The following is a 15070-nucleotide window of genomic DNA, read 5'->3' on the forward strand; positions in this document are numbered from 1 at the left end:
TGGGCTGCGAGATCTCCAGAGCGGGCCGCAAGATCCTCGCCGAGATTATCGCTAGGCCTCCCTCACCCTCCGCTATAAATACAAGGTCTCGTCTCCATCACAAGGGACGCATTCTTGAGTTATTCAAGTACAATTTTGCACTTTTTCTCGAGATCTGACTTAAGCATCGGAGAGTTTGCGCGAGGACCCCCACCCACGTCCTAACAGTGCTCTCGTTTTGTAAGCCACTCAGTTGCCTCAGGTCACTCGGTTATCTAAGGCCACTCGGTTACCCCAGATCACTCAGTTATCCAAGGCCACTCGGTTACCCCCAAGTCACTCAGTTATCCAAGGCCACTCAGTTGCCCCAGGTCACTCAATTATCCAAGGCCACTCGGTTATCTAAAGCCACTTTGTTATCTTGGGCCACCTGATCATCAACCCACCAGATCTACCAGATCCACCAAGTCATCAGCCCGCTAAATCATCAACCCTATCAGACCATCAGCTCTGTTGGATCACCAGATCTGCTTGACTTCCAGATCCAGTTGCTCGTTAAGATTCCCATCATTGAAGGCGCAACTCCCAAGACTTTACATCTGCTCACAAGTAAAAATAGATTGTTGTATTTTGGCAACAACAATATCTTTAGATTTTGGGTTGTTTTGATTATGTTGTTTTAATTGTTCAATGGGTTCATCTCTTGAAATTTTGATTTCAGTTAGCTTTAGTAGCAATTTTTTGAATGTTGGAAGGTGAAGTTTTTTATGTTGGAATGTTGGAAGGATTAGGAGTTTTTGAATGTTGGAAGGTAAAGTTTTGCTAGCACTAAATATGGTTGGTTTTTGGGACTTTTTTTTTTAAAGTTTGGATGGTGTTGATTGGGCCTTTTTTATCCACTATTTCTCTCTAATTTTTCTGATCTACTTGAGCACTATGATCTTGGAGCATTTTCCTATGTTATAGTTGGTCTTTGTTGCTACAATTAATAGGTATAAGTGATTTAATCTCCTATTATACTACTTGTGTTGCTACAATTAATAGGTATAAGTGATTTAATCTCCTATTACACTACTTGTGTGAAGACTTACTCAATTTATGGAACTAAGAGGGTTGTTTTTTGGTCCCTGCTCATCAAGTGGAGGAATTCTCACCTTAGTGTTGGAATCTAATCACAAATTGCTCTGTGATTATTGGCTTAACCATTAAAATGATGTAAATTTTAAAGGAAGGAAAAGCCTGTTGCTTGTGGAATTTTTGTCGATGATTGTCTTAACTGTATATGTTGCATATGTAGCATAACTTTTATTGTATAGATTTTTTATTTGTCAATGTCAAATTACCATGTACTCATAATGATAGATGAATAAAATTTAAGTCTGAGCTCAGGTTCGAGCTCGAGTCGAGCATGAAAGCTTGGCTCGAGCTCTCCACCATGCTCGAGCTCGACAAGAATAGAGGATGCAGCGGCGAGGCGAGAGCAGATGATGCAGCATTTGGCTATACCTTAGAGTAAGAGAGGCAAAGCGGTGGTCAGTGAGAGCGGAGGATGCAGCGGCGGTCGGTGACGGTCAGTGAGAAGGCGGCCAAAGCAACAAGAGAGGCAAGGCGACGCGCCAACGGCGAGAGATGTGAGGCAACGACAGAGATGGAAAATGCAGCGGTGGTAAGCGGCGAGCGACAAGACGGGTCGACGGTGAGAGCAGCGGACACTCAGGCGAGGCAGTGGCAATGGGTCTCTCTCTAGCTGCTCCAAACCTTCAGCAGTCTCTCCAATACTTAGTTGATTAAAAGAAAAAATCAATCAAGTACAATACTTATCAATTGTTACTCAACTAAACATTTCCTTACTTTATTAAAATGATAATTATTTTATTAAACTCATACATTAGTTGATTAATTTTCAAGTCACAACATATCTTATTATCAACATATTCTATTAATGATATTATTATAATAATGTAAAGTTTGATAATTTTATGTCAAATAATATTTTTATAAAAATATGAATAAATTTATTAATGTATTTATAAATAAAATTATTCACGAGTTATTCATGAGCCTATAATCGAGTTAGTTCACAAGCCTTTCAAGTTAACTCGCGAGCTATTGAGTCGAATCTTACTAAACTCAAACTCAACTCGTTTACAAAGCGAGATTTAAAGTTAAGCTCAATCTCGACTCATTTACTTTAAGAAATGATTTCAAAGATATACACCTGCATTACTACAAGCATAAAGAATAATTGTTGTTTTGTTTTTGATAAAATATTCTAATGATAAAAAACTTATTTAGAATTTAAAAATGGTTAGTGATATTAAATTATAAAATATCTAAAATGATTTCAATGATATTGTTGTTTAAAGAGTTTATATATTCCATTGATGGCAAAGGATAATAATCCTAAATGTCCTTTCAATATAAAAACCTCTGTGAGAAATATTTCATGTTGGAAAACAACATTATAGCATCAAAGAAAATTTATTTTGTAATCAAATGAATTATTGTATGAAATGTGTTAAAATTATTTTTGATGATGAAAAACTTTATGATTACTTATTGATGAAAATTATCATTTAACAATGTAAATCTTCAGCTGCATTCTCTTTGAGTTTTAATTTTGAATTTTGAATTTATTTTTAGTTTTCTATTTTGATAGTTTGTTTTCAGAAAACAGAAAACGCGTTTTGTTTATCATTCTGAAAAATTATTTTTTAAAATAGAAAATTAGAAAACGCATTCTGTTTAGATTTTGAGAATAATTTTTAATAATATTTTATTCAATAAATTTGATTATTCAGTAAATTAAAACTATTTAATACTAATAAATTATTAAGAAATATATATTTTACAATTTGTAAATTTTACAATATTTTTTCCCGTTACAAGAATAAAATACGAATAAATAAATAAATTGCCTCATCTTTTATGTGTTTTGGCTGAAAACAGTCAAAATAAATTTTTGTTGTTTTGAGTTTTCTTTACAATTTTTGTTCTTGTTTTCAAAAATGCGTTTTTGAAAACAACAAAGTAAATGCATTTTTACTGTTTTAAAAACTGAAAATAACAGTAAAGAGAACGGGCCCTTTATATTTGTGATAAAAAATATTTTCATGTCATCTTTATTTTCAAAATAGAAATAAAGTATATATTCTTGAAAATGAAAAATAAAAAATTCATTTATTACCTAAGGATGTTGTTTCAATCATTTTGTCAAATCATATAAACTCCTTTATTGCAATCTCTTGGAAAATATCTTCTTTTTTTTTTCATTCAATATATATTAATCAAATGAATGAATATATGAAGTTTGTTGAAAATTTGTTTTAATATTTGTATTAACCTCTTTTTTAAAAATAAAGACAAAATTATCAACTCTTTTAAGTCTATTTGTCGACTGTTTTGTGTTGTTGTACTTTTTGTATATTAGTTTTGATAATAAAAAATATATTTTTTTTAATCCCTAAGTCATGAGTCAAGGTTGTGGTTTTCAACATAAATCAATTTCAATATCAAGTATTACTTTGTGAGAATGAAAACCAAATGAATTTCAAGTATTGAGATTTCAAAGTCATATTTTTTTCTAAATCTAGAAGGTTAGCACCTTATAAGGAGACATATATGAAAATGTTTTCTTTTTAGAAAACTAACTCCCGATAATTCAATAGCTAACATTCATTAGTGATAAAATAATTTTTAACGAATTTTTCAAGAAATAGAAAGTATATATCTTGGAGGTGGTAAAATCTCAAAATCCTAAGTTTGTATTAAAACCCAAATTCTACTTTCTTATTCTTATGGATTTTGATTTTTTTGAGATTTTTATTGAATCCAAATTGGGGGTATTTTGTTATTTACATTTATGTATTAAGTAAATGGAAGGTAAAATATGAATTAAAGAAAATGAGGACATTTATTTAAACTAAAGAAATGTAAATATGTTGTAATGTATTGGATTAAATTTGCTCTTGCTTGGTCGACTAAAACTATGGGATCTGTCGACTAACAGTGTGTTTGTTTGTGCCTTGTTTGACTAACTATAAGCATTGGTCGACTAACAGTATATATGTTATGGTCTTGGTCGACTAACCTTAAACCTTGGTCGATTAACAGTGCTTTTGATATGACTTGGTCGACTAACTCTTTGAGTCTGTCGACAGATAGGTACCTTTGGTCGACTAACTGCCATGCCTATTTTTGTCTTGGTCGACTAAGTGCCTTGTTGTCTTTATGACTTGGTCGACCAACCTATTTTCTCTGTCGACTAAGTTTGTTATTTTTGCTTGATTCTGTCGACTAACCATTTTCATATGTCGACTAAGTTTCTTTCGCAGAAAGCATAACGGCTAGTTCTTTCAAATCCCAACGGTCACAAATGGCTAGTTTCATCTTCAATCTTCTAGGATGCCTATATATACAATTCATTGATAACCAAGAAAAGGCTAATGGATGGGAATGAAGTAAAGTGAGCTTAAGAATTATTTCATACTTCTCGATTTTCAGTTGTGCTTCAATTTTTCTCTCAAAAGGCTTTGTACTAAAATTTGTTTCATTTCATTCAAGCCTTATATCTTTATTGAGAGTCATTATAACTAAGAGTGTATACTCTTAAAAACTTTCTTTTATATCTTTCTTGTTTTTCCTAACTTGTATTGCTAGAGGGCTTGCTTGAAAGCAAGAGTTTGTATTTCCTAGCTTGGTGCTAGAGGGCCTATCCGAAGTGATAGGAGGTTTTAGTGGATTGTTTGCAAAATCCTTAGTGAGGAGCTAAGGTAGTGGATTAGGCTTGGGTTAAGTCGAACCACTATAAATCCTTGTGTTCTTTTGTGCTTGCGTTCTTTGATCTATTTATCTTTCCAAGCATTTTATTATTCCTCACTTAGTTCACTTATTTATCTTTGCAAACTTATATTTGTCATTTTATATGCTTTACGTTTTTAAATCACTAAAACCTTATTTTGTATTAAAAAGTTTTTCAAGTTCAATTAAGTTTTTAAATTATCCAATTCACCCCCCTCTTGGTGTGTGCCATAGCTCTTTCTAGTCTAACATTTTGTGCCTTTGTTGATTAGGTTGTTTAAAATAGTCAAAATTGCTGACTTCCTTCAAGAAATAGTTGACCATTTATTAAAGAAGTCAGCATCTTTTATAAAAGATTCGACTAATTGCTCAAAGCCTTTGTGTGTTTCAAATTTTTCAAAGAAAATTATCGACCGATTTGGTAAAACTACTAACATGTTTTAACAACTAGTTTTTGCAGACTCCAATGACTAGTTTTCTTTAATGCTTGTGAGAAGTTTATAAATATTAGTCTAATGAATGAAAATGAAGTAATAAGAGCTTATAATTGTATTCATTCTTCTCATCAGTGCTTATACTTTCATTTTTCTCTCAAAAGACTATAAATATCATTTGTATTATTCTGTTTTAGCCTTTATATCTTCATTTGAGAGATATTGTAACTGAGAGTTTATACCTCTTAGATCATCTCATTGTAATTGCTTTTGTACATTGTGTTGAGAAATTTGTATTTTGATTTATGGAGAAAATAATATTTAGAAAATATATTTTCAGTAAATTTGTTTTATTGATGATCTGTAAAATATTTTATAAAAAATTATTTAAATTAAAAAAATTCATGCTCATATATATGTACGTATTTCAAAATGGCCAAGTATGGTTTTGTATTGATCAAATAATATGAAGCTTGTGAGAAAATATTTTTTAAAAATCGGCTAAGTATAAAAAGCCATTTATAAATTCAATAAAGTATTGCTTAGAATGTTTCCAAAATAATTGAGTATTAAAGTGACCTTATCAATCATCATAAGTTCCTACTCAAGTATGTGTTGCAAAAGCTTTATTTCTTAAAAGCTATAATTGAGTATAGTACTTTCTATAATTGAGTATTGATCATTAACCACTCGCGTAAACTTTGGAGATTAATTGAGTATTTCTATAGCATTGAAATCTAGGCATATATTAAATCGAGTAAAGCCTAAGTTTCAATTGACTAATGTACTTGAATAAATTGAGTAACTATATTGTCAATTGACTTAGTGTTTCTGTCAATCGAGTAACAATATGTGTTAGTCGAGTGAAGATTGGGTTGTCTCTGGCTAAATTTTTGGACTTCAAAGTTAATCGAGTATTAAGTATTTGTACTCGAGTGAATGTTTGAATTAGTTGAGGAAGCCTAGTCGAGTAGTCGAGTGATTATTGCACAATTGTTGTGGCTCGTGAGTTAGTCGACTAATGACTTGGCCATACTTGAGTAAGCTCTATATATAATCGATTACTTGTTTTTGTCCAATCAATTGAAGTGCTATATTAGTCGAGTATCTCTATAATTCAATCGAGTAACTACTATCAATTTTTGAAAAATATAGCCATTAGACGCATTAAATGCTTGACAGTTTCAACTTTTCAAATCATTTAATGCATTTCAAATAACATGAGATTTCTTGAATGAATTAATAAATGTTGTTTAATGTTCATAGAGACAAAAAATGATAGTTGTGAGGCAAATGGAACATTCAACGTAGAGAATCTACAAATAGGAGATGAAGCTACTTAAAGAAGGTTACACCAAGTAACACCAAGCTATTCACACGTTCATTACACATTGTTGTTCCCAAAAAATACAACAATTAGAATTTCGTTGATGTAGGGGAAGCTTATGTTCAAGGTCAACAAGGATCGTCTCTAAGAGGGTTGTCTCTAGAAAGACTGTTATCGAGAGAATTATTCCTGATAGGGTGATCTTTTGAATCTTTAGGTTATCTTACGGGCTTAGTCTCTCTGAAAGGAAAAGCAGGGGCTCTTGAAGGAATTTTTCGGAAAGAACAGGATTTCTCGGAAAGGGTCTCCCAAAAGAATTGAATTGCCACGGGGTTAAATACATTAATTAGCTCTCAGAAAGGATCTCTTACTCCTTTTAGAAATGATGAGTTTGACTTCTGGAAAGGAATTAAGGTTTCTTTCGGGAAGGTGTTTTGATGAAATCGGAGAGGACTTAAATACTCTCCAGGAAAGGAATTTGGCTTCCAAAGAGGGCTGCAACATGAAACAAGAGGTTAGAAGGCTCGCGAGAATGTTTACCCGCCAAGACCCTCCAACTCTCAAGTTAGTATCTTAAAGAAAAGTCTTACGGAAAGAATAAAAGGATGTTTTGGAAAGAAAATGAGGGTTAGATTTATTGATGGTCCCAAAAGTCCCAACTTCATCATTGTAGCTTGGCTTTTATAAGGGCGCAAATCTCGAGATCTTGCTGTGACGCGTGTTGAAAGGTCAAGACGACCACGTATCTTCTATATCTAGTCTCTCGAAAAAACATGTCTCCAAAAAGGATAGATTGGGCCTCATCCCGAAAGAGCTTTTCCGGGTGTCCTCCAAGACACATCTTTCCGAGAGAGGCGACCATTCTTCTCAAAGCATAACTTCAATTTAGGCGTCTTATTCTGGAGAGATCTCTTTCCAAGAAACATCTATCCGAGAGAGATGGTACAACACACATCTTCTAGAGCTTCAAGAAATCAGCATTCATTTTATTCCTGCTTCTCACGAGCTTTCTTCTTGAAAATCATTCTATGAGAATTTTTAGAGAGTGTGCCTCTTTCCAAATCTTGTAACTCTCTATCAAGAGAAAAGCTTTTATGCTTAACTGTTTCATTCATATTTTTATTTTGAGAAATCTTTTCACAACTTCTTATGAACTTGTAAAAGGTTACGTCTTATCCTTTAAAAGATAGTGGTTGTGGCTTAGCCTAGTTGTAAAAAATCTTTTGTAAATGTTACGTCTGATCCTGTAAAAGGTGGTGGTTCTGGCTGAGCCTGTTTGAAAAAGCCAACTGTGTAGGTTTGTAATTGAGCTTTTAAAAACTACAAGGTAATATAATACACTCATATGTGTGTTTGCAAAATCCTTGGTGGTGAACCAAGGTAGTGGATTAGACAATTGAGGTTGAACCACTATATATACTATGTTTTGCTTTTATTATTCTTTATTTACAGCATTTTTATTTCATTTCCATTTATTCAAGTTTATTTTTCAACAAGGTGAAAAAGCTTAATTCACATCTGTTCTTAAGCTAACTTGTATATCACAATACCTAGCGGTATTTGCTGGAGAGCCTACTTGGTGCAAGTATGAGATTGTATATTACCTAACTAATTGCTAAAAGGCCTATTTGAGTTTAAGTAAGAGGTTTTAGTGAATTTAAAAATACTTAGTGATGAGCTAAGGTAGTGGTTGGTTGAGTCGAACTACTATAAATCATTTGTGTTGATTTCATTATTGCTTTAAATTTTTTTAAGCTTTGCAAATATCATTTTACATTTATTGTTCTATTATACTAAAACCTCTTTCTAAGCAAAAATTTGTATATCTCATCTCATTTTTTAAAACGCCTAATTCACACCCCTCTTTGGTATGATGTGCTATTGTTTACACAAAGCTAGCAGTAACAATTAAGAACCCAAAAAACAACCTAGAGAAACAAATTAATGACATACAAATCCTTTAATAGCAAACTCCCGCTTGACATCAAACCTTCTAATACAAAATAGAGGAAGGAAGAAACTCATCAAAACAACAACAATTCAATAAGCCAAGCCTTCTTAACACTAGATCAAACTTGTAAGGCTTGTTCAACAACCCCATGATCTTTAAGATGACCAAAATCAAAATCAAACCTCCATATCGAAATCAACCATAAAAAAAAAGTTATAAACATACCCACTTTCTTATTACCCTTGCAAGGAAAGATTGGGATACATATCTTCTTGTTCATTTGTCTAGAAATCTAGCCCTAATTACACATTCTACATAGAAAACACATTTTGGCATTGATAGTCAAAATTATAAGATTTCAAGTAAAATGATCAACAAGAACAAACTTGTTAAATAATCATACCATCGTCGTCGAATTAAAAAAAATTGGTAATTCATCCATTCTCTTGTATAGTTGTCATTTTAAAAATAAGTTGGACCAACTTGTTAAATAATCAAATTATATCTTGACTGTAAAACTTGAGATATGGACAGAATAAGTAAAGTTTATAAAATAATACAAAAATATTTAAACCATCAAATACAAATTGCATTCCCACTTGGTTTCCTTGTGTAAAAAACTCAATATATATATGATGTTGGAAGAATACTTAGAGGTTTATCACCCACATTCTCCATGGTTGCTTGACAAACCTATGACAGTACTTCATTAAGTTTAAGACTAATGAGTAGCAAATTTTACATGAATATAGATAAACTTTTGAATGCTTTCACTGCATTAACTATGCAATTTCTATTTAATTGAGTTACATTTTGTTTCCATTCTAAAACTAATTTACCATGAAATTAGATTAATTCAAGAGCATTTTGAATAAGAAAGCTAAACATGGCTTGAAGTTACAAAATTACAACCCTTTCCATGCTTTTGAAGTTTTTCTTTTTCTTTAATTGTCTTTCATAATTAGCTAGACATAGCAGATATCAACACAATCATTAAAAGACCCTATATATGAAATTGATATGGAATAAATATATGTTTTATTTCATGTAATTGATACGAGAACATAATGATCAAATAAAGATGAATCTTCTAATGAAATTAGGGTATCAAAGAAATTGCATCATGACACATTGCAACACTCTTTGTTCATATATATATATATATTGGTGGTTAGTATGTTTTTCTTAAGTCAACTTTAAAGCCAACATATTTTAACCAAATTGATATTAGAGCAAACTCATAAATTTAAAAACATAGAGTCAAAACATATATATAATTCAAAAATGAGTAAATTTAAAGTAGAAAGGGCAATAGCAAGTCTAAAGGGAAAGCTTATCAAACCTTTCCCAAAAAACTTCCCTCTTCTCTCTAAATTGGTTATTTTTATAATTTCATAGACTTGGATAATTCCCATGGGATTGTTCTTGGAATTGGTGACTTACTCAGGTATTGTGGCAATATTGATAAACCAATTTGGGGTTATTTTACATCATGAAGTTCTCTATCTTTATGTTTTCCAGTACATATCTATACATTTATTATTGTTGTTGCCAAAATATAACAATCTATTTATAATCATGGGAGAATACAATGTGCGTGGTTAATTATGAGAGTCTCGAGAGTCTTCGGGATTGAAGGCCTTGTGAGTGTTTTGAGAGTCTTGAGGGTCTTGTGAGTCTCGTCACCAAAGTGTTCTGAGAGTCTCGTAATCAAAGTGTTTTGAGAGTCTCGTCACCAAAGTGTTATGAGAGTCTCGTCCCCAATGTGTGTTGAGAGTCTCGTCACCAATGTGTGCTGAGAGTCTCGTCGACAATGTGTCCTAAGAGTCTTAGTGATCGAGAGAGTCTTGGTGACCGAGAAAGTCTTGATGACTAAGAGAGCCTTGATGACCAAGAGACCTGCAAGACGAGTGCATGGTTAGGGGCGTAGGTGGGTGTCCTTGCGTAAACCCTCCGATTCTTAAATCAATTCTTTAGAGTAAGAACATGAGAACGTATTCCAAGTGCTAGAGAGAGCGTACTTGAGGTCAGAGGCGTGGCCTCCTATTTATAGATGAGGGAGAGAGGGACATGTGGTGGTCATCCTGAGAGTCTCGCTACCCATCGCGAAGGTCTCGTGGCCTATCACGAGAGTCTCGTGGCCCATCACGAGAGTCTCGTGGCCCATCACGAGAGTCTTGCGACCCATCTACGGGATATTCTTGATGGTGAGAGAGTGTTTCAGGCATGAGTTGGCCAGGTAAGTGAGGGGAGAACACTTTCTCGGTCAAATGATCGATAGAGTCTCCCTTATGTGGTTGAGAGAATCTCCCTCCCTCAACCTGCTTGGGCTGCTCCTTTTGGACTCTCGTCACCTTTTAGACTCTCATCATATTTTAGACTCTCGTCACCTTTTAGACTCTCATCATATTTTAGACTCTCGTCATCTTTTAGACTCTCGTCACCTTTTAGACTCTCGTCACCTTTTGGACTTTTATGAACTTCAAGCCCAATTTCAGCCTTGATACGACCAGTATCTTTCAAAACTCAAAACATGAAAGTTGTATATATTTTTCTTGTCTTTTCATAGAATTTTTAATCACCTCAATTGGAGCTCGGACAAGAGAGTTATGCCCAAAACACCAAAGTAACGCCAAAGCCACACCCACTCAATTTTATGACGGAGTGGGTGTGCAGCTGCAGCATCTTCAAGCCTGATTTCAGCCTTGATTCATCTTGTATCTCTCAAAACTAAAAACATAAAAGTTTTATATATTTTTTTCTTGGCTTTCCATAGGATTTTGAATCATCTCCATCGGAGCTCGGACGAGAGAGTTATGATTAAAAAATCAAAGCAGTGCTAGAGCCACATTCACTCGATTTTAGGACTGAGTGAGTGTTCCCCACTCAATTTTATGACCAAGTAGGTGTCCCCCAATTGGTCTTAGCTCAACCTCTTTCTCATTCATCTTGTTTCCTTGATCTCTTGCAACCCGTTTGCCCTTTGGGATTCATGTCCACGTCTCGTGACTCTTTTAGGTCCCATGACTCTCCTCATCCTTTCAAGTCTCGTGACTCTTTTCTAGCTTTACCTCTTTTCAAATTTGTAGGGCATATCAATTATAGTATAATGTTGTGGACTTAAAGAACCATAAGGAGGTGCTGTTAAAATTTCTCAAGTTAGTTGCTCATGTGTGTCTGCATCAATGAGGTTCGTCATATTCAATAATGGGATAATGAATTATAAATATTAAAAATTGTAATAATAATTAAGCCCATTTTATTTATAATAGGATTCTAGGATTGTGTTAACTTATCAAAATTTAATGGTTTGTTGTTCCCTACTAATGACAACCATTATTGTGATGGATAATGTTCCTTCCGGCCCAAGATGATGATTAGACGGATGGCTTGAGGCGATGACGATCCTCACGGCGCGGGGGAAGGGGTGGCACCTGTAAGTACTCTAATGCTCAGGTAAGAGTTTAAGGTGGTAGAATTTCTATTAGATTGAAAAGAATATACCTCAACCGATGGCCAACTAGCTTATATAGGAGAGAAGGGGAGAGCCCCTTGCATGTCACCCGCTATTGTAGGTGGATTAAGAGCCGAGGGTCTTTGGTTAGTTAAGGCTTGTTGCGAGCGCGAGGATCTTGGTATGGCATTGATGGGATGGAGAATGTTGTTGAGCTAGCATTGATGGGATAGGGCCTAGTACAGAGCTACGGGCTTACTGTTGGGCCAGGCCCAATGGAATTAGTATAGTCCACAGCCCCCCAGGTCAGATGTTCACAAAGGCGAGCATTCGAGCTTGAGACACAATTGAGATGTTTCGAATGTTTTGGTTTACCTTAACCTCAAGCCTAGTTTGCTAGGGCCAAGCTCGACAGTTTTAGGGGTCATTTTCGAGGTAGTGACAAGTAATGCATGCGGTGTCAAAAGAGGCGCTTGTTCTAGAAGATGGGACGTCGTGAGTAGACAAAGAGGCATCTTGCAGCTTTAACTCAGGGTGTTCAATGCATGTCAAGTGGCGCAATCTCTGTGAGTGATTGACGATGCTTGATCTCTGTCCGTTGGATGCATCGTGAGGTGTTAATTCATCATCAGGGATAAGCTTAGATCGCGACCATTGAGCGATATCTATATAAGGACATTTATAGGCCATTTTCTTATTTCTCTATCCCACTTTCACATTTGTTTCTGATTTCCAAACTCTGGTTCTTTAAGAGCTTTTGTGTCTTCCTGCCTCTGATTGCTTGTGTGCTTCTAGCTTGGGTTAAGTTCTCCTTTCACCCTTCTTTTATAGATTTTGTTTGCTTCACATGTAACTCCTTGAATCTGATTCTTTTGATTCTTCTCCCTTTTACTCTTTCTATTATTATTGTCTGCAGGTTATTGAGCATCATGGCAAGTTTGGGGAGGGAATCTAGGGAAGGGAGCAATTCCGTGATTGTCATAAGAGAGTTCTCAGTGAGGAATCTAGTGCCTATGTAGAGGGCTAGCCTTCAGGCTTTGCTGGTTGAGCTTAGGGGAGTGATTCAAAGTATAGATTAAGGCCTTCAAAACGTAGTTCAAAATAGCCATGGGGTATCAACTTTTGACAATTCTATTTTCTTTGGTTCCCCTAAGGATAATGTAGGTGTTGCATCCATGGCTAGGTTACCTCCAAGCCCTCCTTCATGTGTGAGTGGCAATTATAATTAGGTGAGTGAGGACGTAGCTATGATTACCTCGATATATGACTCCCTGGGAAGTGTTGCCATGCTGAGATCACGAATCTCTTTGTCAGCAGCTGGGGACAAAAGTCTGTTTGAGTGTCGACCATGTGGGGAAGAGGAGAGAGTCTTCTCGGTCACAGACTCTGGGTTGATCTTTATGTACGAGACTCTTTTCATTTGCCTTCATCTTTGACTCTCATTTATCAATTTCCAATGCTCGGTGTTGACGACGTTGAACATCACCCCGACCTAGTTGCACCCAAACAATTGGGCCTTCGTGAAGGCCTTTAAAGTGTTGTCGAGATTTTTAGGTTGGGAAGCAAGTACAAGGGTCTTCTTCTGTTTCCTTTAATCGAATGGAGTCAGTAAAGGCAACTAAGTTTCTTTGAGTGAGCTTCTGAGAAGGAAATTGATGAAGGCCTTCGATAACTCTTACAAGAATTTCAAGGCCGACTACTTCAAAGTGGCTTCTTGGGAGGATGAGCTTGCCTTTTTCCTGGATATGAACTCAACCGTCAGATTTCTATTATGCTGGAGAAAGGAGTTGATCTCCATCATGGGAGTGGAATACCGAAGCTTAAGCCTGGAGGACCAGCTGATGGTGAATCACCTTGAGGATTGCCAAGTGTTGGAGAGCTCGGTTCTTGTTATGAGTCAGTTTTTATCCCGTCTTATTTTCCCAACTATCACTTGTTGTTACTCATACTACTTGTTTTCTATTTCAGGCAAGATAGTTCCCAAGATGACTTCTAAGATGGTGAGGAGATGCTTGGAACACCTGTCTGACCCCATCGACCACCAGAAGATGCTGAACCTGGGGCTGATCGGGCTTTGTTGCTAGGTCGAGCTGCAAGCCCTTTGCCTTGCAAGCGCGTGCCAATTGATGAAGGTGGAATTCCAGGCCCAACAACAAAGTGTCGAGCCAACCCATAAAAGGAGGACGATCGAATAAGGGAGAAGCTAGGTATGGAGAAGTCGCGGCTGCAGAAATGGGCTGATGAGGCGGAGTTGGTGACCTTAAAGCTGAACCGACTCTGCGAAAAGCTCATGGGCCAAAAGGAAACCTCGAAGCAGGAATAGGAGCAGTTGAAGTCGAAGCTGAAGCTAACGGAGGAGAATAAGGGGATGCTGAAGTCCAAGTTGGAAACCTCTCTTTTGAGAATGATCAGGAGAAGCTTGATGCCGTTCGAATGAAGGACGAGGCTGACAAGGCACAATCTAAGGTTGAGGTCTTACTAAACAAAGATGTCGACCAATTCGTCGTAGGATACGAGAAGGCCTTGTCCCATGCTCGATTGCTTTTCCCTAGGGCCGACTTCTCCACTTTCGACCCTTTCACGAAAATCGTGGGTGAGCCGGCTTGTGAATCTAGCTATTGCTGACCAAGTTATCCAATCCAAGGCTCCAGCGGAGGTGGTAGAGGCCATGGAGAGTCGGGCTCAGAGGGTTGCCAATCAAACGATGGACCCTGTGTTGTCGACCTTGTCTTAAGAACAGCTGTTAAGGCCACGACTAGGTGTGTTCCTAGACCTTCTGGGCCTTAGTCTGCTTGTACCTTTTCTTTCATTTTCCCTTTGTAATGTAGACTTTAGTTTCAAATATAATAAGGAATTTTGTTTACTTATACTGTTCAATGTTTGGTTTTTATCGATTTTGTTGTGCATAGCTTATTTTGTTTCCACTATTGCCTCCTGTTTTACTTCCAACACTAGGTCGGGTAAGTGCGTTTGCTTCAAGGGGATTAAGAAGGCTAAGATTTATCCGAGTTCCACAAGTTGAGATTGATCTGGGCTTAGGGTGTGGATTGATCGAGACTGCCTGATCTAGGGCACGATTTCAGAGACCGGGATGAAGTGAGGTCCACTTGTCGGGATTGATCAGG

The sequence above is a fragment of the Diospyros lotus genome, chromosome 2 (genome assembly GCF_014633365.1).
Source record: "Diospyros lotus cultivar Yz01 chromosome 2, ASM1463336v1, whole genome shotgun sequence".
NCBI classification, from domain to species: domain Eukaryota; kingdom Viridiplantae; phylum Streptophyta; class Magnoliopsida; order Ericales; family Ebenaceae; genus Diospyros; species Diospyros lotus.